This window comes from Crinia signifera, chromosome 2 (assembly GCF_055691185.1).
Source record: "Crinia signifera chromosome 2, ASM5569118v1, whole genome shotgun sequence".
Classification (NCBI taxonomy): domain Eukaryota; kingdom Metazoa; phylum Chordata; class Amphibia; order Anura; family Myobatrachidae; genus Crinia; species Crinia signifera.
Genome location: NC_139218.1, coordinates 125420300 through 125444257, shown reverse-complemented (window position 1 = coordinate 125444257; position 23958 = coordinate 125420300).

Here is a 23958-nt window from a genome sequence, read left to right as displayed (position 1 = left end):
AGTATATATATGTACATAAAACAAACACACAGGTTATACAAAAATAGGGAGATGCCTAGGAAACTATCTCTGCATCGGGTGTAGGACCTGTTGGCATGCAAGGCAACCTGAATTATCCTTGTAATGGACAAATATAAGGCCTGGATGGTCGACAATGGAATCTTAAACCATTCTTTAGGAAAAACTTGATTAAATTCCCAGAGTGATGTTGAAGGCAGATAACATGACCGAACCCTGTTGTCCAAAACCGAACGCATGGGCTTTATGATACTGATTTCTGGCGATTGGGGGTACCAGTGAAGATGAGAACTCATCTGCAAGCTCGCAATTGAAAGACACTTACCACATGAGTCTGTGCCTGCTCATCTTGGTACCAGGCGTCACATGCTCAATGTCTTGACAATGGGATGGACCAGGTTGGCCAAAATGTCTATAATCCTTAAGGACCATCCATGATGATAATGAGGCTAACAGAATACCATGTTATGGCTGCCAAAATCTCTACCAACCCTCCAGGATGCTTCACTCTTGGTACCAGACAATCCTGGTCATATGCTTGGTTTCGTGTTCTCCACACGTAAACTCCTCCTGTGGTTGGTAACAGGGTGAAGGATGATTAATCCGACCAGGGGTGAAATTTTTATGGGATGAGAGATTTGGTTTGAAATCTCCAGTTTTTTAAAGCTCAATCATTTACACTTGAAAAATCAAATTGGTTTTGCATTATAAATGATTGCCGCTTTAAAAAAAACTGGATATTTCTTACCAAAATGTCTCACTTTCTGAATCTCTCATCCTATTAAATCTCCCCCAAGATTTCAGTCTTCCATTGTTTGTTAGGCTATTATATATCCGTGTTAGCCATGAATATCGTACTTGTAGAGTTCCCTCAATGTTCTTGTAGAAATGGGGAGTATAACACTGTAATGAAGCTAATCAGTCACTTTTGCAGCAGTTGTCTTCTTATCCTTGGCCACAATCATCCTCCATGCCTCTTTCTCAGGCACTCAATTTACACTTTTGTCCATGCTGGTTTTAGCTGATGTTTTTCTGGAAATAGTATATGCCATCATTATCTTTGATTATAGTTCCTCATGGTATCACAAATAAACTTGTTACTGCGGCCACAGATGCGCCCACTAGACGAGCACCAACTATTTGCCCTCTCTTAAAGTCTGTGAGCTCAGAGATGATACACTAAGGCCTGATCAGAACAATTTCGTCAGAACTAAGACCTCCAACTGCCTCAACAGGTTTCACATTATATGGGAAACAAAACTTCGCCATGTCTGGTTTGACTTTGAAAACATACATCTAGTTTACGCATGCGGTCAGTGTACTGGTTCCATGTTTTTGTTTAACCCCTTTGTGTGCATGGTTTAGGTCAAGGAGATGTTGGTTGATGTGACAGTTGAGGTTTCATTTACAATGTAAATTACAATTAAATAGAAATACAGATACAGAATGTAAAAAGTAGTAATGTAGTTGAAAGAAAATACAAACAGCCCTGGTCTACCCCTTTGAAAATCAAAAGTAAATACACTATTGCAAACCCTGTGTTTTATAAAATATCCGTAGGAATAGCCAAAATGAGCTCAGACAATTAGAAAGTATGCTGACCTCCATCAAGTGCATATGTACTTCCTGATGGGCACACGCACGTCTGTGTTCTGGTTTGAATCCCATTGACAGGAACATGCTCTTGTACTCTGCCTACATGTAAGCCATATTCACTCTAGATGAGATAGTAAAGGTTATCGGCTTTCTGAGCGATATCTTTTACTATCTTGTCCAGGGTGTACTCTGTGATGTGCACTCCCATGCATTGTTAATGACCCTCTCCCTCGACCTGCGTGTACAGATGAGGGAGGTCCTGGTTACCGTCGAAGCCCTGCCATCGCTTCCTTTCCCGCCATATGTATGACCTTGCTGATGCTGGTTCCCCACCAATGTCGGCGTCAGCAGGGATCGCCAAGTGCATATGGGGATTGACACCCCAATACCTACAACTGTTCCTTTTTAAAGTGTAAGGAGTCATAAGCACAATACTGTATGCTATTGAAGCTACATACTTTATGAAAATATACACATCGCTACAGGATTCCCTTAATAGTTGCATAACAGTGTTATATTGGTGTCCATTATAGAGTATTGGTTACTTTAGGAGTATCCCAAAGATTTCCAGGTTATATGAAGTATGGATTTCTCGGTAAAAGAATGTCACCTCATTCAGTGACAAAAGTAATCTCAAATACAGCAGAGAGTGTGTGTGTGTGTGTGTGTGTGTATAGTACCAACTTTCGTATTTTGAATTTGTTTTACATTTTTCTACAGACCGTTGAAAATAAATTGAAGTATTTAAATAAAAAAAAATGGGTTGTGGACAGCTTTAGCACATGCCTGGCTGCCCTGCGGCTCGCTAGCTGTTGTGAAACTAGAAGTCCCGGCCTGCCACAGTTTTGCTGTTCGGGAATCCTAAACTGTGGCAGGGCACTCTGGGACTTGAAGTTTCACAACTGCAGTGCCACAGGTTGGCCAGTCCCGCTTTAGCATATGGCTTCAAATGATAACCATGCCAGCTCCTTTACATTACAGACCTACAGTATATAGATGATCTTGGGGCTTCCATTCAAAATTCTAGTTACTTTGTAGTCTCAGGCTGTCGGCTGCTATATATACGTATATATCTGTACATTCAGTATTTCCAGCTGCAGAAGGATGGTAAACCACCTTTTGAAGTATTGATCTATCAAGAGTAATAATGCAAAACATCAACTGTGACCCAGTCTGCAATAGCCTATGAAAATATACAGGGTCGTTATTCAGAGTTTAGTTTGCTTTTTTCCTTGATATAAGTTATTTTAAATAACTTGCTATTCTAAATGTTTGTGCTACATTTTGCTATCTATGCCTTTTTCGAAATGGCTTATGTGAAGGACAAGTGGACGGTGAAATGCATTTGCCTCTGGTGTGCTGGCTTTTGTGAGTTTATATTAAGATTCATTTTGTTAAGTGCCTTTTGTAGTGGCCAAGATGTAAATATAACACTAGATAATTGCAAATTGTTCACAGCAATACATCAAACGTTACTCAATAAAGATTTTTTTCTTCCATCTCTCCTGTGTTACTTACTTATTTTATACACTTTTGCAGTTATATTGAGTGTTTTTTTTTTTTTTTTTACATCTATGCAGAATACATTTAATGCAATGTTTGACAACGTAAACAGTATAATGAAGTGTCACCACCACCAATAGCAACGCTAGGGGCTTCATTTTAATTTTGGAATTCATGGACTGTTACAGTACTGCGCTGGAACAAAAACAGGACAGGATCCTGTTTTACTGCTTGACATCAGAAGTCTCTTGGAACTTTTTTGTTTCTACAGTTCAAGATGTGTATCAGACACCCAAAGCTGACAACATGTAATTGTTTGTATTTTCTGCCTTCTCTGTATCGGACCCCTTTTCCTTAGTTGCCAGCAGGTTTTATTACACATATACTTTGATAATTGTTATGGGTATACAAAGGTACAATGCAGGAGTATAGATATATGGAGAAAGAAACAAGCTAGACAGGCCTGTAACCTGTAAAAGCATGATTTATCCATTTATAACATTCTCACATGTAATGATACAATGCCAAAAAGTAATAATAAAAAGGTGTTGTAGAGGAAAAGACGTGATGTGCCTGGGAGATCATTTGTCCATATAACACCTCAAGGAAAATATCCATCCAATATAGTAGAAAATGAACCCTTCTGCACACTGCTTTCCCCAGGAGGACCTGAGGAGAGAACATCTCCTGTATCTTCTGTCACTGTTAGTAATGTGCTTGCTGACAAATTGTGTTCAGTATCCACATCATTATTTGTCAACACAACCAGATGCAGGAGTACTATTGCTGTATATATAGTTTGTTATATCAATCTATATTCTTTGTTCACATACATTTGTCAGTTAGCCCCATCTAGTGGTCAGCCTAGTATACAGTAAGCTAATTCTGAACTTCACAGACTTATTAATACCCTTTTCACGGTGCACCTCAGACCCGGGATATTGCCGGATTGGTCGAGTCGAGGTGCGGTGAGGCAAACACCACATTTTGAGGATTTTGAGAAAAAACCCACTAAGAAACAATTATGGAGCTCACTGCAGAGAAGAAAGCCGCAGCTACCATAGCTAAAGCAGAAATCTTGGAGTCCGCAGAACTCCCTGCTATAAAAAGAATCAATCTACTTGACACAGCTTGGATCCCAGAGTATGAAGCCAGTGAATGGAGCCAAACATGCTGAGTAGTGTCACCACAAGTCTGCAAGCAAACAAATTTGCAAGCAAGAAACTCTCCCCCTTCCTAGATGTTTGGGTCTGCATATTGCTACAAAGGCACAGCTTCTTGCACATACAAGTGATATGATACAGGACAGATGGAACCAGACAATCTTAGCAGGTATCACTGTACATTACTTACCCACCATGTTAATGCAACCAACAGCATATCCTAGAGCCAACCAAGATGCATTAAACTTTGCTAAATTTAATGCCAGCTAGTAACAAAATACACTCTAAAACACTCTAAAGTTGAGGGTGTAGTGTTATTTTCGTCCCCATGCTGTGCTGACAGCAGGCTCAGCATGAGCTCTCATGCTCTCAGTGAGACGCTCATGCTGAGCCATAGTTACCTATCCTCCTGCATTCTGCAGGAGACTCCGTGAAATAGCAGCAATCTCCCTCATTAGTCTAGCAATCTCCCTCATGTCAGCTAGTCCACATTACACTGTTACATTTTTGGGGAAAAAAGGAATGAGAGATAGATACATTTACATTGAATCATCAGCCCCATTTCCCAGCACTTTACCAAGTATAGTATCTCTTACTAACTGCTTTGGGGCTCATCTACATTTGGATTATTTTGAAAGATTCCTCTCCGATGTAGCAGTACACACCCACGCTTCTAGTGCCACGTTCACAATATTTTTCACAATCTCTCCATATATGGAACTAGAAACGCCCCTTTGGGTGGAGCATGACAAGCCCCCCTCAATTGGGCACGTCCCAAAATTCTATTACCAACTATAAACTAGTTTTCAAAAGTAGGCAAGTATGTGCTGAGCCTGCTGTCAGCACATGCAGCAGGTGTGTGCTGCTGCCCAGGAGGGAAGGGGGGGGGGGGGGTGGGTGGGTAGACCAGGGCCCCCTCTGTGCCCCGCCAGCAAGCCAGGGCCTGGGTAATTAGTTCCCGCCCCCCTCTCGGCGGCCCAGGGTGTGCACAGTGATGTACACCTGCCTGGGTTGCATCTTGTTGTGATCCTGCCGAACTGCACGCCCACTGACGGGCAGAGAGCAGAGTGGACCATGGAGCGCAAATTTCTCTAGCTGCTACTTCCAGAGCCAAGAAAGAAAAAATATTACCACTGCCACCAGAGGACATCTTTATTGGAGGCATTTTAGCAGTTTCTGGATGTCATTGTTGTAGATGTCATTGGTGCCGATCTCTGTATATTTAGCAGCATGGTGAAATGTATTATTTCTGCTAATATTTAATATTTGTTTGTTTTTTTCACTGAGACTGCATTCATGTCAATGTCCTGGGGCTCCTATGTAGTTGTCACAGATGTGGTTGGCACTAGCAGAGTGTATGTACGAACAGAGTAGTGACATGGCATGTAAAGAGATCTCAATCATTTAAATAGAGAAACCATGTGTAGTGCCCCAAGTGTTGCAGAGACCGGCACTGCCCAGACCAGAATTCAAGGACCCATGGGGTTTTGGCATGTCGCGCCAGCCAGGTCCAGTGATCAGAACCCAGGCTGGTCTCAACTAGGTTTATTGCTTTAAAAAGTCAGAGCCAGTAAAATATAAACAGTCCCTACATTTCAACCAACCACCATCACTAAAAAGTGTGACAGTGCGGTTTCTCTACTTGGCCAGTTATTAGTATGTTGAGGGTCTCTGTTATATGTAAAAAGATCTCCATGATGTCATATTAGTTACTTATCAGAACTTACAGTGGCCACCTCATCATTTTGGGCTCTCCTGTGACATTGGAGGAGCTCTTGATAGTTGTTGGTTTTTTCTAGCTATGTATGACAAAAAGAGTATTCACAGAACCTGTTGTTTATTGCATTAAAACCCATTACATCAGACTCTCTGCTAGTCAGTTTGGTCAGGTTGTGGATGTTTAGTTGAGCTACGGTATAACCATTGCTTGGCTACTCAGTATTGCATTACTTGTTTTTAGCAGAAGTGGGACATAAGAAAGGGCAGCTCCTAGAAATTACAACCAGACCTAGCACTGAAACATGAAGACAGACTGTTTAGCCAGCTCATGGACAAGATAGTGTTGAGATTGTGTATAATTAAGAGGGTGCCACTTTATTGCTCACGCTGCATGACTAGTAAATCAAAGAACCCAGAAAGGTTCAACTATTTAAAATACATTTATAGATTCCAAATCTGAAATGCCGCTGGCACTGTCAGTCTCCCTGGTGGCTGCCTATAAACAGCTTCAGGCCTGGAATCAATTCACACCGCTACCACATCTACATACAGTTCCCCCTGATGTCAGGCCTATCCATTTACATCAGGTGGAGTGTCATGCCTTTTGGCATGTATATTTGGTATATCTATCTTATTTCTGTGTACACATACATGTCAGTTAGCCCCATCTAGTGGTCAGCACACAATTAGTTTAATTCTGAATTTCACATGGTTTGTTAGGAAGCTTTCCATCAGGGCCTGATGATGGGAGGGGTGATGGGGTGGCCATCCTGGGGCCCCCACATACTGCACCAGTGGCGGATTCATGGTTTGCTACGCTGACACTCACTACCGCAAACCCAAAGCAAAAGTAACCCGGCCTTGTCGGCCCACAGTCAAAATGGCCATCTAGCACGAGCTCTGCCTCCACACTCCTCATGCTTCCAAATTCCTGAACTCATACAGCAGCAGCATTGTGAATGTGCGGCTGGCTTTAGGGGAACTGCATGGTCAGCACTTGACTACTCTAACATGTAAGAAAGTGCTACTATGCTCTTTGGATTTGGGGGTGATGATTCAAATGTTTAGTGCGCACCCAAACAGGAGCCTCTTTTACTTGCCTAGCAGGCTGGCTGTTAGCAGAAATAATTTCATATTTCAGTAGTGCACGCAGGTGGGGTTTCTGAGTACCCAGAACCCCCCCCCCCCCCCCTGATGGACCAAATGTTTTTTGTCTGGTGTACTACTTATCCCTAATCATAGGTCCGCCCCCTCACAGTATTAGGCAAATGGAGAATGGGTCTAAATAGATTCACCCATCCCCCTGAATAGCAACACTTCAGAAATACTATATCTTCTTTCTTAAGGAATTGAACACAATCACAATGCTGATTGATAAATTATCCATCAGCGGTCCATCAGCACAGGAGCCCCCCAGGGCTGTGTACTCTCACCCCTGCTCTTCTCCCTGTACACCAACAACTGCACCTCAGAGGCGCAATCAGTAAAGATAATCAAATTCGGGGACCAATTAGCCCGGTGGTGCAGCAGCAACCATCTAGAGCTCAACCCCCTCAAAACCATTGAGATGGTAGTGGGCTTTAGGAAGAAGGCTGTTGGTGTTCCTCCGCTAACAATTGCTGACAGTGTGGTGTCGCTAGTGGACTTCTTCAAGTTCCTAGGAACCACAATCTCCCGGGACCTTAAATAGGAGCCCAACACTGATACTATTGTTGGAAATGCACAGCAGAGGTTATTCTTCCTTAGGCAACTGAGGAAGTTCAACATCCCACAGAAGCTTCTGCTCCTCTTCTACTCCGCAATTGTGGAGTCTGTACTGTGCTCCTCCAATACTGGTCTGGTACAGCTCCACCAGCGAGAGAGACAAATGCAGACCCCAAAAGGTAGTCAGAATGGCAGAAAAGATAATCGGGACAGACCTTCCCTCTGTCCAGGACCTGTACCTGTCCAGAGCAAAAAAGTAGGCAACAAAGCTGGTCAAGGACCAACTACATCCTGGCCATGGCTTGTTTAACCTGCTGCCATCAAGCAGACGGTACAGGGCTATTCCTACCAGGTCCATCAAAAGCCTAAAAAGTTTCTTTCCTCAAGCGGTTCACCTGTTGACACGTGAACTCATCAACACCTCACTGTCTAGTCGCGCCATAACCCTTTGCACATAATCTAACACGGTGTCCCCTTGGAATAACTTTCTATATGACTGTACATGTTCCCCCACCCATAGGCGCAGATTCTGTGGGTGCTCAAGTGCTTGAGCACCCACGGAAATTCATGGGCATCCACTGGCGGCCACCCCCCCCCCCCCCCCGAGTCCCGCTGGCTGCTGCAGCAGTGCTGAATATTTAGCAGATAAAAAAACATACCCGCCACGGCAGCCCTACTATAGGACACCACTTCCACCCTTTGCTGTCTACGCCCAGTGCACACTTACGCATCCTGCGTGTATCACGCTCCCGCCTGGCGTCATTGCCGACGCCAACCACCTCCCCCCTCCCTCTCCTCTGCACTCCAGTAGTCACACCGCGTGCCTGGCCTGCCACCTGCAGCTGATGTAGCAGAGCAGCGCGAGCCTGCGCAAGGAGGGCTGGACTTGGAGCGAGGCTCCATCCCAGAGACAGAGTACTGGCAGGAGTGGGACTGCCCAGGCCCAGTATCTAACTAGTGAGTGGGTGACTGACTCTGCATGAGACTGTCAGGCTTTAAATATGTGCACCCTGAGCATGCAGTGCTCAGTCAGGCCCAAAAATATCTTTATCAATATCAACAGTTATCTGTGCATCATTTCTCATGAGTCTCATGATGCAATATAGTAGATACAGTATACATCAGGCTGGTGTACACAGGTGTATGGTGCAGGCACTGTACTTATCGTATCCTGTGGCAGCAAATGGAATAATCGGTGTAGGTCACTTATGCATGGACAAAGAAGCCATGCAGACTTATACTGGTATGTGAGATGATTGACAGCTAGCACTGTCGGGCGCTGTGTGCAGGGAACTCTCCGAGCAGTGATTGACAGCTGGCTCCTGCCGGATAGAAGCTGGGGCTCAGGATGCGCTGGACACACTAATAGAGCTGTCTGCTCACACACCAGCAGAGTGCACAGGCTTCCTTCTCACTGGGCGCGTTGTCACTTTACACTTAACAGCGCAGGGCACACTACCTCCGTCCCTCAAAATGTAACAGCACGCGGGGAGACACTGGGGACCGCCTACTGCTAGATGGGGAGCGCAGAGGGACATACAGCCTGTAGGCTGTGGGAACAGGTGCCAAGCGCACCATACTAACACCATATACATCAGAATTTACCTTGTGTGTTTTGTACATTTCTAATTTGTTCACATGATAGAGAACCCTCCTACCATATGTGGAAATGTGAGGGTGAATAATAAGTAGTGGTGGTGCCGAGAAGGGATGTGGGAGCAGGTACTGTTTACACAGGCTTGGGTCCCACCACCCTGTCCCCCTGATGCAGAGAGTAAGGCACAGAAAGAGAGAGATAAAGGGCCAGATTCACTAAGCTTCAAAAGTGATAAACTGGAGAGTGATAAACAGCCAGCCAATCAGCTCCTACCTGTCATGTCACAGACTGTGGGCGGGATGTTGTAACATCTGCAGCCCTGTTCACCCGCCCCTTCGCCGGCCACCGCATTATTAATAATGGCATATTCTCTAACATATGCGGTTATTAACGCAAGGGAACCCATAGGCTTCTGCAGGGAATCGCCAGCTTTTGCTGGCGATTCCCTCTGCAGTGGCAGGGGTTAGAGCATACAGAAATGCGAGGGATTAGGCAGGGGTAAGAGCATACAGAAATGCGGTAAAAACCCCAATAACGGGGTTTTACATCATTTCTGTCTTAGAGAATCGCCCCCTGTGTTTGAAAAAATGTCAGGTGGGAGCTGATTGGTTAGTTGTTTATCAGTCTCCATTTTATCACTTTTGAAGCTTATTGCATCTGGCCCAGAGAGAGAGAACCAACTGCTCCTGTAGCAGCCTCTCTCCAGCCCAGCACACACTGCTCAGGGGAGAGAGGCTACTCAGGGGACTGTCATGTTATAGGTCATGTTTGAAAAATGGCAAGTAGGAGCTGATTGGCTGGAAGTTTATCACCCTTGCATTTATCTCTTAATACATTTGCCCCAAAGTACCATCCAATCAGGTTCTTGCTGTCAGTTTTACAGGCTGTGCTAGAATGTGATAGGTTGTTTGCAAATAATTACTAAATCTTACCCTTAGTTAGAAATTGAGGAAGCAACTTTGGAAACTACTAATGTGCAACAAAATGAGTGGAATAATGGTGGGTTTAGCAATAATAAGGTTAAAGAAGATAATGATAATTGTATTGCTGTCAGGCAGCTAAAAGCAGTACCACATCAAGCCCATTATAAGTGGTGAGATATTCACCATGAACACATTGCCATTAGGGATGCCAATCCAGGGACATTTTTTCAATCTCGGGTATTGGGATTGAAAAATGGCATCCCTAAAAGAAAAATCACGCTGCCAGGCATTAGACTGTGCATGCACAGTCTAATCCCGGAATTGGATACTCCAATCCCAGGATTGAAATCCTGGACATTTTGAGGCCAATTCCCGGGATCCCGTCGATCCCGATCACAGGATTAGTCACCCTAATTGCCACAGGTGAATATAGAAATATGATGATGGTTGGTCCCAGATTCAACTAAACACGGTGCCCAGGCACCCTTGCACGGCGAAGCCGAGTGCCAACAATGGGCGTGGCCTCACAAAAGGGGGCGTGGCATTACACATTATACCACGCACCGTAATGCCCAAATGCACGCTACATATAATATCGCACTCCATAATGCCTGTTAAACATTAATCCACATGCCATAATGCCCGTTACACATTATAGGAAATGCCGTAATGCCTGTTAAACGTTATATTGCACTCCATAATGTCCGTTACACATTATTGTCAGCGCTTTATAGAAAGGTGGTATGTCTAATGGGTGGTCCGGTGCACCCCCGGACTACCCCTTAGATTCGCCTATGCTAATTGCCATATTTTTACCTTAACCCTGATCGCATGTCAGGCATCTGTAAGTAAGTATTTTTAAAGACTTATTTTGAATTTTTCCTACAAATAGGAACATGAGTACTTTGGAGAGTAAGGACCAGATATATCAAGCTTCAAAAAGTGATAAAATTGAGTGATTAAACAGCCAGCCAATCAGCTCCTACCTGCCATGTTACAGACTGGGTTTGAAAAATGACAAGTAGGAGCTGATTGGCTTGTTTATCACTCTCCACTTAATCACTTTTTGAAGCTTTTTGCTGTACATCTGGCCCTTTGAGAGAGATAAATAGATGAGGAGGCACAGAGGAGAAAATATACAGAGGAGAGAAGGTGGACAGTGAGAGGTTTAGTTATGTGGAATAAGGATAAGGGTACAATGGCAGCCTGCATAGATCAAGGAAACCGATAATCATGGGAGGAATGAGAGATGTGAAGTAACATGGGGGACACTCAAAAACTGCATGCTAAGTTACCACAATTCTAAAGTTTTCCATCTGTTAGTGAAGAGTTGAAGATGTTTTATTTCAGTAACTGCACATCTACATTACAACATTTTTAAATATTAGTTAATGGTTGTTCATTTTTAATGAGGAACCTAGGCTTAAAAGATGTATTACTATAATTGCCTTCATACTGAGTTGATTAAAATGACAAGTTTTCAAACGATCATTACTCTTTGGTTGCCATTAGGGGTCAGTGTTGTCCAAGTAAAAAAGTTTACCAAACTTTCTGTGCAGTGGTCAAGCATAGCAAGTGCTAAAATGTATTTTCAATCAGTATGCAAGATGTACCTATTTGATTTATATTCAGTCTAGTCTGCATAAGGAGAAGTACAGCAGCTGTATATACTACGATATATATCAAAATTGGTGGTTATAATAATGGTTTTTGTAGTTTTCCAGTGTGAAATAAACACATGTAAAGAAACAGGGCATGAGGCTGAATTCTACAGAAGTATTGCTGGGTCCACTGAATAAATTGTGAAGTAGTTTAGGTAAACAGAGCTTTCCGTCATGGCAAAAACACATTTTGTCTTTTTTCCAAATCATATTACACTGTTTTTTTCAAGGGGTTATTTCCATTTTAAAATAAAAGTATTCAATCATTTATGGAGATTTATATCAATACCAAATGTGTACATCATCAGAGATTTGGCTTACAAATTACGCTAATAATGAACTTGTACTGTATGTGAACATATGTATTTGTATCCACTTCTAATTGTTTCACTTTCCTGTAAGGAAGCAATAATTTGCTTAATTATTGTTCCTGCTAGGGTACAGGCTTCCAAGCCATAACATAAGCATAGATGTAGGCCATCTCAGTAGACCGTATCTGGTGTTTAGAAGAACAAAGAACTCTGCCTCCTGTTGATCTTCCTCAAGGTATCACCAGTATGACTTAAATGTTTCCAGACCAATCACATCGCTACTGGTGACAACTAGTCCAATATGTACCTACCTTCTGGCAGCACTGTCCTCCACTGCTCAACAGTTGTATCTCCTCCACACAGTGGGCCAGATTTACTAAAATTGGAAAGTGATAAAATGGAGAGTGATAAAGTCCCAGCCAATCAGCTCCTAAGTGACATGTTACAGGCTGATTCACATCACAGGAACTGATTGGTTTATCACTCTCCATTTTATCACTTGTCAAGGCTTAGTACATCTTGCCCAGTTTGTACTAGTTTTTAGTTAAGTGGAAGGCTTTCTACAGGTCTTGTACAGTGAATGGTGGCAGCTGTGTAGCATGGAAGTGAGTAACTGTGTTGGGGAAAGGTTCAGTTATATCACTTGCCCTAGGTAGGCGATCGCAATATTATGGGGGATGACCCTGTCACCTTCTCGGCTGGCTTGGCGGTGAATCGGCATGCAGGATTAAATGTCCCGCCTGCCGAACACGAAAAGGTGGCATGGCCGCGAGATACGGCTGTGGATCATCGGCTGCGAGCTCGACAATCCACGGCCGTTCTCGGCAGAACATGCCTGACTGTTTCTAAAGTAGGACCCCTTCTGCCGAGATCCCTGTTCAACACTGTCGGGAAAGACAGCATTGAATAGGGCCCCACCTCTATTTACCCCATTGAGAATAGTGACGGGAGATTGAATACCCCACTATGTGATGGAATCTGAAGGCCCCCTTATAGTAATAATAAATGTGAAAAGTGCCTTTTGTGACGGGTAATGGTAGTCAGGAGAGATTTCCTCTCAGAATAGTGGTGATATAGTCTTGTTTATTTGTTAAGCCGTCTGAACAGGTGATTAGCAGAGGCTGGTATCCTGGCAGTCTCTATAGACCGTGCTGCCTGAATATATATGGAGGGCGGCACTTGGGAGCAGGTCCTCTCCTCCAGGATCGAGGTGAGCTGCGCCCGCACCCCCCCCCCTTGTCCCCCCACTGTGGAGCGATTCTGTGGAGGCCGCATCACCCCTGCCATAGAGTGGGTGAGCAGTGGGGGCTGGTTGCAAATCCCCCCATACCCCACGTGGAGCGACTCAGTGGCGGCCGCAACTCTCACCCCGCCCGCCCCCCCCCCCCGTGGAGCAACTCGGCCGCCGCCGCATCATTCCCCCCTCATGGAGCAACTTGGCGGTCCTCGTCGCATCACACACACGCCCGTGGAGCGATGCGGCGGCCGCATCACCCACCCTGGTGGGCGCACTGGTGCCTTGAACCGGCTCTGTGTATGTTGCTATATGGGAGTCTCTTTATGTTTCTTCCCTGTGTGTCTCTGGGACAGATGTACTAAGCTTGGAAAGTGATCGAATATACCGAATATTAGTGATAAACCACCATCAGCTCCTAACTGTCATGTCACAGGCTGATTGGTTGGTGGTTTAAAACTTTTCAAGCTTAGTACATCTCGCTCTCTGTGTGACCCATATATGTATGGTCCCTTGAAGATGCCACTTTCTTTTCCCCCCTGTCACTGCAAGACTGTGCAGCTGACTGGATATCCTTCATGCATCTACATCTCTGGTGTGACTGCATTCACTACATATTGGCAGTTCTTGTGTCACCATGGTGGAGAGTCAAGTAAGTAGAAGGTGTAATGGGGGCTATTGTAGGCAGCATATGAAAGAAAAACTGGTAGTCAGCGGCCAGCATGTCCCATATGAAGAAATATGTGGTAGGCAGAGAAGTATGAAAGGAAAAGGCAAGTTAGCAGGAGAAAAATATATGGTGGACTGGGGCATGGGGAAAGCTGGTTGGCAGAGTGACATGTGAGGTAGAAGCTAAGGGACAAACAGGCAAGTGACAGTTATGAGAGGGAAGCAATTGGGCAGCATGGATCGCAAGAACTTGTATGTAATGGAAAAGCCAGCAAGAAGATGAGTTATAGAGGCATGTGATAGAAAAGTTAGTAAGTATGTATAGGTGGAAGACTGATTGGACAACTGTAGGGAAGCAGCTGTGCACTACTGTATACATTAAATGCAAATGCAGGGATGATGCCCCTGTTTTGTTAAATGGACTCTGTCATTGCCCTTACTCTACCCCCCAAACATCACATCATGTCAATCATGCTGCTGCTGCTAAGTGGGGACTGCCAATGAAATCACAGCACACATTTTGCGCATGAGCCAGCTCCAAAAACATTGCAGATATGCATAAACCATTAGGTTAAATCCAAATCTTGTCTTAAAAAAAACGGGACACAGGTCCTTATTCTGATTCAGTTGGACCACTGCGTGTGCAGTCGGACGGCCTATGTTTGGTGTTTGCGCATGTGCAGAAGCGTTTCTGCGCATCTTCGAACGCCTCGCACGTCCGAACACAGTGTGAGTTCCATGCAGAAAATGATCGGTCGGAACCTTCCGAGCAGGGGGTGGAGAGGGGTGTGAAAGGATGTTTTGGCTCATTACCATATGCATACGCCCCGCGTTTCATGGGCGTTCCCATGAAAATGCTGGGCGTACGCATAGTAATGGGGCCGTGACGCACATGTGGGGGGCGGACAGCTGACATAGCCGGATGCTATCCCTGCTTTCATATGGAAAAATGTCCAAGTGGTCTGGAGCACTCGGTGCTGGCTGACCGCTCGGTCCATCATTCGATGGTCAGCAACCATCGGAGGATGGGGAGGTTCCCATAGTTGGAGGAGGTGTTCACATGAAACATCTACTCTCAGTCCGTTCGCTCGGCGTCTTACCGCATTCGGATGGTGTGAGCAATCCATACAGTAGGCGGGGCTAAGAACACTCGGTTCCTGTCCGAAATATGCATCCGTCAGAATCAACTAGAATAAGGGCCACAGTGTAGTATAGTGGGAAAGGGTTGCCCGGAAACCCCCCTCCTCTTGACAAGGGCCTTAATGTCCACAATAGCACTGGTATATAATAAGATCAATAGATCTGCCACCACATTATGCAGTGTAAGGGACAGAGCAGAGCTGCAGCAGATGCCTAGTGTACCAGCTTCTTCTACCACATTTACTGTATGTGTAGATCTGAGCCCTCAAACATCGCAATGGACCAGAGAGCAACTGCCAGGAGTTAGAGACAGGAGCCATACCATGTGGTGTGAACTCAGAAAGTGCAGCACTGCTTCTTTTATGTTTGTGTATTTATTTATTTATTATGATATGTTTAACCTTTTCCTGACCACTTATTTAAATGTTTGAAAAAGCCTATACTGTATAGACCATCTGTACTGTTAAATATCAATATTGTATTCCATACAGTATCCAATGTATAAAAAGACCAATTTTCAAGGCTATTACCGCTCCCCCAGACTAACATACTTACTCCAATGCGCTACAGATTGGGAGATTTGGAAACCCCCCTCTAAAAATCCTGTGTTTGCCACTGGGTTGGGGGTGGAAAAGCCTTATTGAAGTGGTCAGATTGAAAATTTGCCTTATCAGGTTTTGGTTTCTAGTTATAAGCCTACGTTATAATATAAATGATCTCACTACAATAAACTACATCACGGTTCATCTCTTTATAGGAAAATCATAGCAATACTGTATTTTATCAAAGATACTTAAGGATGTGCTGTCCTTACAGAATCCTTTGGTACTATATAAAAATGGGTGCAGCTGTTCTAGGTGCTGACTCAGATGCAGCTTGGTGTGAATATGTTCCAAAGATGTTGTGAGCCCACACAAGATACTTATAAACTGTATTCAGGAAAAAAGCAGTGAAACGGGCTTTGAACTAGACACCGCAGGAAAGCGTAGGTCTCAGGAGCAATGCCTATTACAGAGCAGGTGGATTCCAGATGAAAATGGGAGCACTTGGCTTTCAGCATGACTCCTTTTGTCTACTTATTAGAACACAGCCATTATTATTTTAATATTTTAGTATCAGTCGTGTGTTAAAGCTAAATTAATATGTATATATATGTTCTAGATCTCTTATGCGTGCTGTTATGGAACACATATTGACATTAGCCCCAACTTTTAAACAGAAAACAAAATATTTGGATTACAAATATCTAGATTTCGTAACAGTTCTTATAGAGCTAAACAAGAAACTTTACTGACGCTTCATCCTTCCGGTCCTGCTATAGGGGATGCGGTCAAAATACTGGCAGTCTGGATCCCGACAGTCAAGAGACCGACAGCAGATTAGACTGTTTAGCAAGGTATTGACAATATCTGGCTTATACATCCTAACAGCAGTTAAGTGATTGTCTCCAACAGCAAATTAGTCAATGCCAACCAAGCTTCTTCCATCTCTTTGGGACAGACCATCACCTTCTACTTGTTTAGTCTAAGGATTAGAAGGCCAGCAATGGGAAGTAATGATTTGGGGAGAGTGCTATGGGAGCTTATATTTGTCACCTTTCAGTGTGCGATGGGTGAGTGATTAAGTGTTATGTTTGGGGTGGCTACAGATAAGATGACCTATCCACAGCAGTGTTACGTGTACAGGCTGTGGGAGAAAGATAAGGAGAAAATGACTTCATTAAGTGGATGCTTAGGAAGGTAATTCAAGTGAAAGTCTTCAGCCAATGAACTTGAATTTTTATTCACATATAGAAGTCTTCATTTTATTAGGGGTATGTTTCAGCAAGAACACACACATATATGTCATACATAGGGGCCTGATTCATGTTTGTATAGGAGCCTGATTCAGGTAAACATATTACATGTAATTTTGTGTCTGGAACAAACAATGTAGTAATTCAAGGGGACAAAACACTGTTAGATTGTTTCTGTGCAGGGTAAATACTGGCTGCTTTTGCAAGTAGCCCACAAATGTTATACAGCTTTATTTTTACACTGCAATTTTGATTTCAGTTGAAAGTGAACACACCCCACCCAAATCTAAATCATTCTTAACATGTTACATCTGCCCCACCTGCAGTGCAGCATGCTTTTTCCCAGTTTCTTGCTTCTTTGAATTACTTAAAAACATGTCATTTCAGTGGTATAGAAAGAGAGGTAGTCCATTCAAACATTATATAATATGTTTAGAAATGATAGATTAGCCAAACAACAATGTTTAGGTCAAGTAACCCCAATGGGTAATTGTCACTCTTCTGCCAGGTATACATTGAGTATGTATGTTCTCTCCAGACATCAACGATTTGCTGGCTCGGCATCAAATGGGTTAAAAATCACTGGAAACTGTTTTCAGTTCTTTTGCAAGAAATGGAATTTGCTTTATACAAAAAAAAAAAAAAGAAACGTTTTCCCCACAAAAGCTCTGTAAGTGCCAAGCGCTGATGTTTGTTTGAACAGAGTGACGATGACACACTGGATTTAATGTCTTCCTTTCACAGTAAACACTTTTGGCCTGTGAAGTATGTAAACCCAAAGTGTTGTTGTGAAAAGTCTTCATACAACAGGCTTAGCATGAGAAAACACACGCAGATTGCTTGTCTTTTCTTCCCACTGAGGGCCTGTCCTGTGTCAGCACTGATAACCTTCACAGGGGGACTGGCCGAGAGAGAGAGAGCGAGAGAGAGAGAGACTGATGGCAGACGCAGACCATTTGTTCTTTACCTTCTACTATATGCCCACAGAGAGAACTTAGCCTGGTCTTTTTGTTTTCCGTGTCACCTATTTTATTTACATTAGCTTTGACTGGCAAACTGTAAAACACTGAAATCTTATGATCATTATTATTGTATGCTTGGGCTAAGCCTTTTCACCTGTTTAGTTTGGGATAGCCTATCCTTACCCTATCCTGAAATATGATTACAATATTTTGACTCTGAGGGTTCTATAATATTTCCTGTGAGACCATGCAAATGAATATTCCATATAGCACAATGATAAGAAATGTTTTGTTTTGTAGCCTTTTGCGGCTCTGGTGAAAACCGTACTGCTATGTGGAGTTTTTCTCACCCTCATCAGTAGTCTAACACTGACATTGAGGCGTTCAAGCTATACTTGCCTACTTTTGAAAACTAGTTTCAGGGAGATTATAGTTGGTAGTAGAATTTTGCATAGCTTCCCATTGAGGGGACGTGTTGTGCTCCAGCCAAAGGGTGTGGCTAGTTCCATATATGGGGAGATTGTGAAAAGCGATCGTGAAAGTGGCACATAGAAGCGTTGGTGTGTACCGCTACATCTGGGAGGAATCTTGTAAAATGACTTATATCCAAATGTAGATGAGCCCCAAAGCAGTTAGTAAGAGCTACTATACCTGCTAAAGTGCTGGGAAATGGTGCTGATGATTCAATGTAAATGTATCGATCTCTCATTCCTTTTTTCCCAAAAAATTTAACAGTGCAATGTGGGCTAGGTGAAATGAGGGAGATTGCTAGACTAATGAGGGATAGAGGGAGATTGCTGTTATTTCAGGGAGTCTCCTGCAGAATGCAATTATGGTTCAGACACAGCAAGCAGTTGAACATGCGCAGCAGGACATGACTGTGAGGGGAGCATTCAAAACCTCCCCAGCTTAGCTGGTCTTCCACTAAAGTGTATTAGTTAAGGCCATCTCGATAAACTGAACAGAAACCGTAATCCCGATAGTAGGCTGTAGGAATGAGCACACTTAAATATAGAGCCCATAAGAGTAATCATCTGCAGAATCACTCTTTTTCATTAGGAGGAAGCAATGAAAACCCCTTTCTCATGCAAAAGAAAAGCCAAAGAAAGTGGTTACCTGTATAAACATAACAGCTTTAGGGGTAAATTTACTGGCGTGAGAGATGCTGCCCATAGAAACCAATCAGATTCTAGAGATTATCCTCTAGAAGGTTCTAGATAAACAATAAGATGAATCTGATTGGTTGTTATGGGCAACATCTCTCACTTCTAAAAGCTCACACTTTAGTAAATTTACCGCTTATAGTTAGAGTGGAGATTTTTAGTTGTGGTTATAGTGCAAAATGTTGTTCCTAAATTAAGTATTAATAAATGAGCCCTATTATTTAGAAAACGCCAAGCTATTATGTAGAGGGGATCATGATACAAATAAATAACATACAATTACATGCGTTGCTTAAAGTGGTCCTGGAGAGGTCCCTCTGCCACCTATGGTTGAAGCCTAAAAGGTCAACACAAATTTTTCACGGTTTTTAGCTGTCTATGTCGACATGGAAGTAAGTGTACCGGTTCCCTCGCTTTACGTGTGGTGTATTGCTGCGTTCGGCACACTATTATATTCTTACTCTACCTCTATACCGGCTTGAAACTCTGTTCCACCGAGTTCCCCCCCACATTTTACCGGATTACATGAATCATAAGGTAAAGATGTCACTGCCCAAATGATTTTACAATCTCCATAGTGAATTGAAGGTTTCCCATGATGCTTTTGGTACGGGCAATACGATCATTAGGTCGACCACTGAAGGTTGCCAGGCCTTAGGTCGACACCTGAAATAGTTTGACTTGGATTAGGTTGTCAGGGTCAGAATGTCGACACAATCATTAGGTCGATAATGGGGTGATCGACAGTCAAAGGGTCAACGTGAGTTTTTGGGTGACAAGTGTTGACAGGCAGTATTTCATGCCCTACCATCCACTACGGCATTGTGGGAGAATAAAATAGTGCCTGAAGCATAGCGAGTGCATCGATCCATGCGAGGGGAAGTGGTACACTTAGACGGTGTCCATCTCGCCTGTGTCAACATTCGGGACCAAAAATGTGAAAAACTCATGTTGACCTTTTGACTATTGACCTTTACATTGTTGAGACCTAATCCTTGTGTTGATCTTCCAACCCTATCGGCCTTAGTCATGTCGACCTATGTCAGGTGTTGACCTAAGGCCTGTCGACCTTCAGTGGTCGACCCAATGCATGTCGACACATACCCGTAACGTTTGTAATGTGTTACCATGTAAACTGTGTGCTGCCGCCAGTTATTCTACTGCCGTTTAATTTTAATATTCCATGTGTTGACATACTTTAATCTAATTTAGAATGCATAAGCATCCGTTTTATATGATTATTAGTATAATCATGTTTTGAACTAGTTGCACTGAACAAAAATATTAACTAACTTAACCCTATACAATATAATAAAAAATAACCTAATATTCACCAGGTATCAAAATGCCATGGTGTAACTAGGGCTCCGCAGCCCTAGCAGTGGCGGGGTGGGGGGCGGATCCACCGGGGTGCAGTGTCACGGAGTCGGAAGCAACAATCCTCCTGTCTGAGCTGCAGCAGCCAAGACCCCTCCGCCTCTGGCTGTCTATGTGCCAACGCTCAGTGACCTGCCCCATGACTCGCCCACGCGTCCTCACACAGGCAGCCAGAGAGCTCTTCACCCTTTCTCCCTGCCTGCCAATCTCCCTTCTACCCTGCCCGCTGTCCTACTGTGGCCGCTGCCAGGGCCGTTTTTACAGGGGGACGAGCCATGCAGCTGCACGGGGTGACAACAACTCCTCCCACAGAGGAAGTAAACTGACTGCCTGTGTATTTGGCTATTGGGCACTGGTTACTTCTTTGATGTAGGTATATATGGAGCTGACTGGATATGTGCAATATGGGGCCATGAGGTTGGCTGGATATTTGCATGCTAGGGGGTGAGGGTATGTGACAGGCTGTGTTGGGGGAATGGGACTGGCATAATTTGCAATGGGCATTACGGTGTGCTGCATACTGTGTAATAGGCATTATGGTGTGTTGTGTAATGGGCATTATAGGGTGTGGCATATTGTTTAATGGACATTACAGTATGTGTCATATTGTGTAATGAGCATTACTGTGTGTGAAATATTTGTAATGGGCATTACGGTGTGTGGCATAATGTGTAATGGTCCTTACGGTGTGTAGCATAATGTGTAATGGTCCTTATGGTGTGTGGCATAATGTGTAATGGGCATTACGGTGTGCGCTATAATGTTTAATGGTCATTAGTGTGTACGGCATAGTGTGTAATGGAAATCTGGGCGCACGGCTTAATGTGTATTGGGCATCACGGTGTGTGCCATAGTTTTTAATGGGCATTACAGTGTGTGGAATAATGTGTAATTGGCATTAAGGTGTGTGGTATAATGTGCAATGAGCATTCCATTGTGGCATTTCTTAAATAATAGCCCAGAACTGTCGGGTGGGGTATAGGGTACCGACAGTCGGGATCCTCAGTCATAAGCTCGACGTCCGACAGCATGGTGAGCGCAACAAAGCCCCTTGCGGGCTCGCATTGCGGACTATTCTATTCTTCCTCTATGGGGGTCGTGGACCCCCATGAGGGAGAATAGCTGGTGGCCGTCGGGCACCCGTCTGTCGGAGTTTTGACAGTTGGGATACCGACATCGGGTAAATGACTGGCAGGATCCCGACTGTCGGGACCGCGTCCGGAACCCGAGCTGTCAATCTGTGAGTGTGTGTATAACGCTGGGTGGAGTCATAGAGTGATCTCCGCCACCTGCCCAGCGTTACACACACACCTCCTGGGCTAAGACCCAGAGGCAGCACCTGGATCCCTGGCCTGCAGCATGGCTAACCATCCAGCCTACAGGCCTTCTGTCAGTACTATTGTGCTTCCTCCTAGCGGTGCTCGCGCCCGGGGACGGGTGGTCAAACTTCTGCTCCGGCTTTCTGTTATTCCCGGGAGGCGGCCATCTTGGATGGGGCAGTTTGCACTGTGTACAGCTGAGGACTATACCTGCCGTCGGCTCACTCTTCCCTCTCCCTCCTGAAACACCAGGCGTCCTCCAACTCTGTGGCACTGTCTCAGTGCCCCCTGGCTGAAACTCCATCTAGGCTCCTACCCACGATACACTGCTGCAGAATAATTAAATAAATAACAAAAAACAAACAACAACAAAAACAATATCACAAAGTGACAGATCTGACCTAATATACTGCACTACTATACTAACTGATTTACCAGATGGAGACTGCAGCCCCTCCAGTGAACACCAGCCACAGCATCATAGCTCTGTTCCAGGTGTGCAGCAACCCCGCACCCACCGCTCCCACACTCTCTGTACTAATGCACCCACCCATGGCACCCCCACAACCAACAGTACCCCTGCACCCAGCCGGACTATCACTGCACTATCATGCATCACACCACACCACCCACACGGAGTACCCCCACACCTGTAACTCCACCACCTGCACTATCCCCACACCCGCCACTCCCCTACCCCAATCAAACTCACCCACCAACTGCACCAAAATCACACCACAACACCCGCAACTCCACCACCTGCAGAACCTCCTCATGCACCTGTGAAAACACTGCACCCGCAATAAATAAGAAAAATGGAGCAGTGCTGTGCAAAATAGCAATATATTTATTTTAAATAATCACACAATTGGCCAACAACACAGACAAGACAAACAAACATTAAAATGAGGAAATGCTCAATTGCTTAAAGCTCCTTGTATTAGGATAGTTAGTATGCATTCAATTATTCATTCAATTAAACATCCTCTGGTATGGAACACCGGTTAGTTTTGTTATTTGTATCCAAAACATATGTTATGTCCCCCACTCATGTGCACATATCAGTAGTATTAAAAACTCAATTGAGGGTCAGTATCAAGACAGGGGTCCGGCTTCCAGTACCTGATGAGTGTCTCCGACCGCTGGTGCAGTCCTAGTATCTGCGGTCTTCTCTGAGTACACTCACCGTTTCCCGTTCTGCGTGTTCGCCAGTAGCAATCCCTGTGGCCCTCTACGCGTTTCTCCGCCTTCTTAACGATTAGCGGCTTCCTCAGGGAGCAGAGCCCCTTACAACGGTATGAAGAGCACCCGTAGGGCCCAATGAATCACCTAGTAATATGTATTTTGGCATAACTGTGTGCAGCATAATGTGTTATGGACACATTACATTATGTGGCATAATGTGTAATTGGAATTACGGTATGGGGCATGATCTGTAAGGGTCATTATGGTGTGTGGTTTAATATGTAATAGACATTACGGTGTGTGGCATATTCTGTAATGGGCATTACAGTGTGTGGCAAATTGTCTAATGAGCATTGCCACACACTGTTTTTGGAATGGGCATGCTATAGGTTCTTTATATTCTGCCCTTGCTCTGGCCAAGGAATCCTACTTTAAGTCCCTCATCCTTTCCCAATCATCCAACCCCCGCAGGCTCTTCGCCACCTTCAACTCCTTGCTCTCCCCCCTCCTCCAGTTCATCCGTCCTCCATCGTAGCCGCTGATTTTGCTACCTACTTTTCAACCAAAATCTCCTCTCTCAGGACTGCCATCACTGCTGCCATGACCTCACCCTCTCCCTCCTCCCCTCCTACATCTCCACTCCCCTTCTTCCCACCCCTGTCCTCATTTTACCCCACCACTGCCGCTGAAGTCCACTCTATCCTTCAATCCGCTTCTCCCTCCACCTGTCTGCTCAATCCTTTCCCCTCCAATATTATCTGCCGTCTTAGTCTGTCAGTCTGCTCTCACCTGGCTCACCTCTTTAATCTTTCCCTATCCTCTGGGATCTTCCCTTCCTCCTTCAAACACGCTCTTGTCTCCCCAATTCTCAAAAAAACAAATCTGGACCCCAACTCTCCATCCAACTACAGGCCCATCT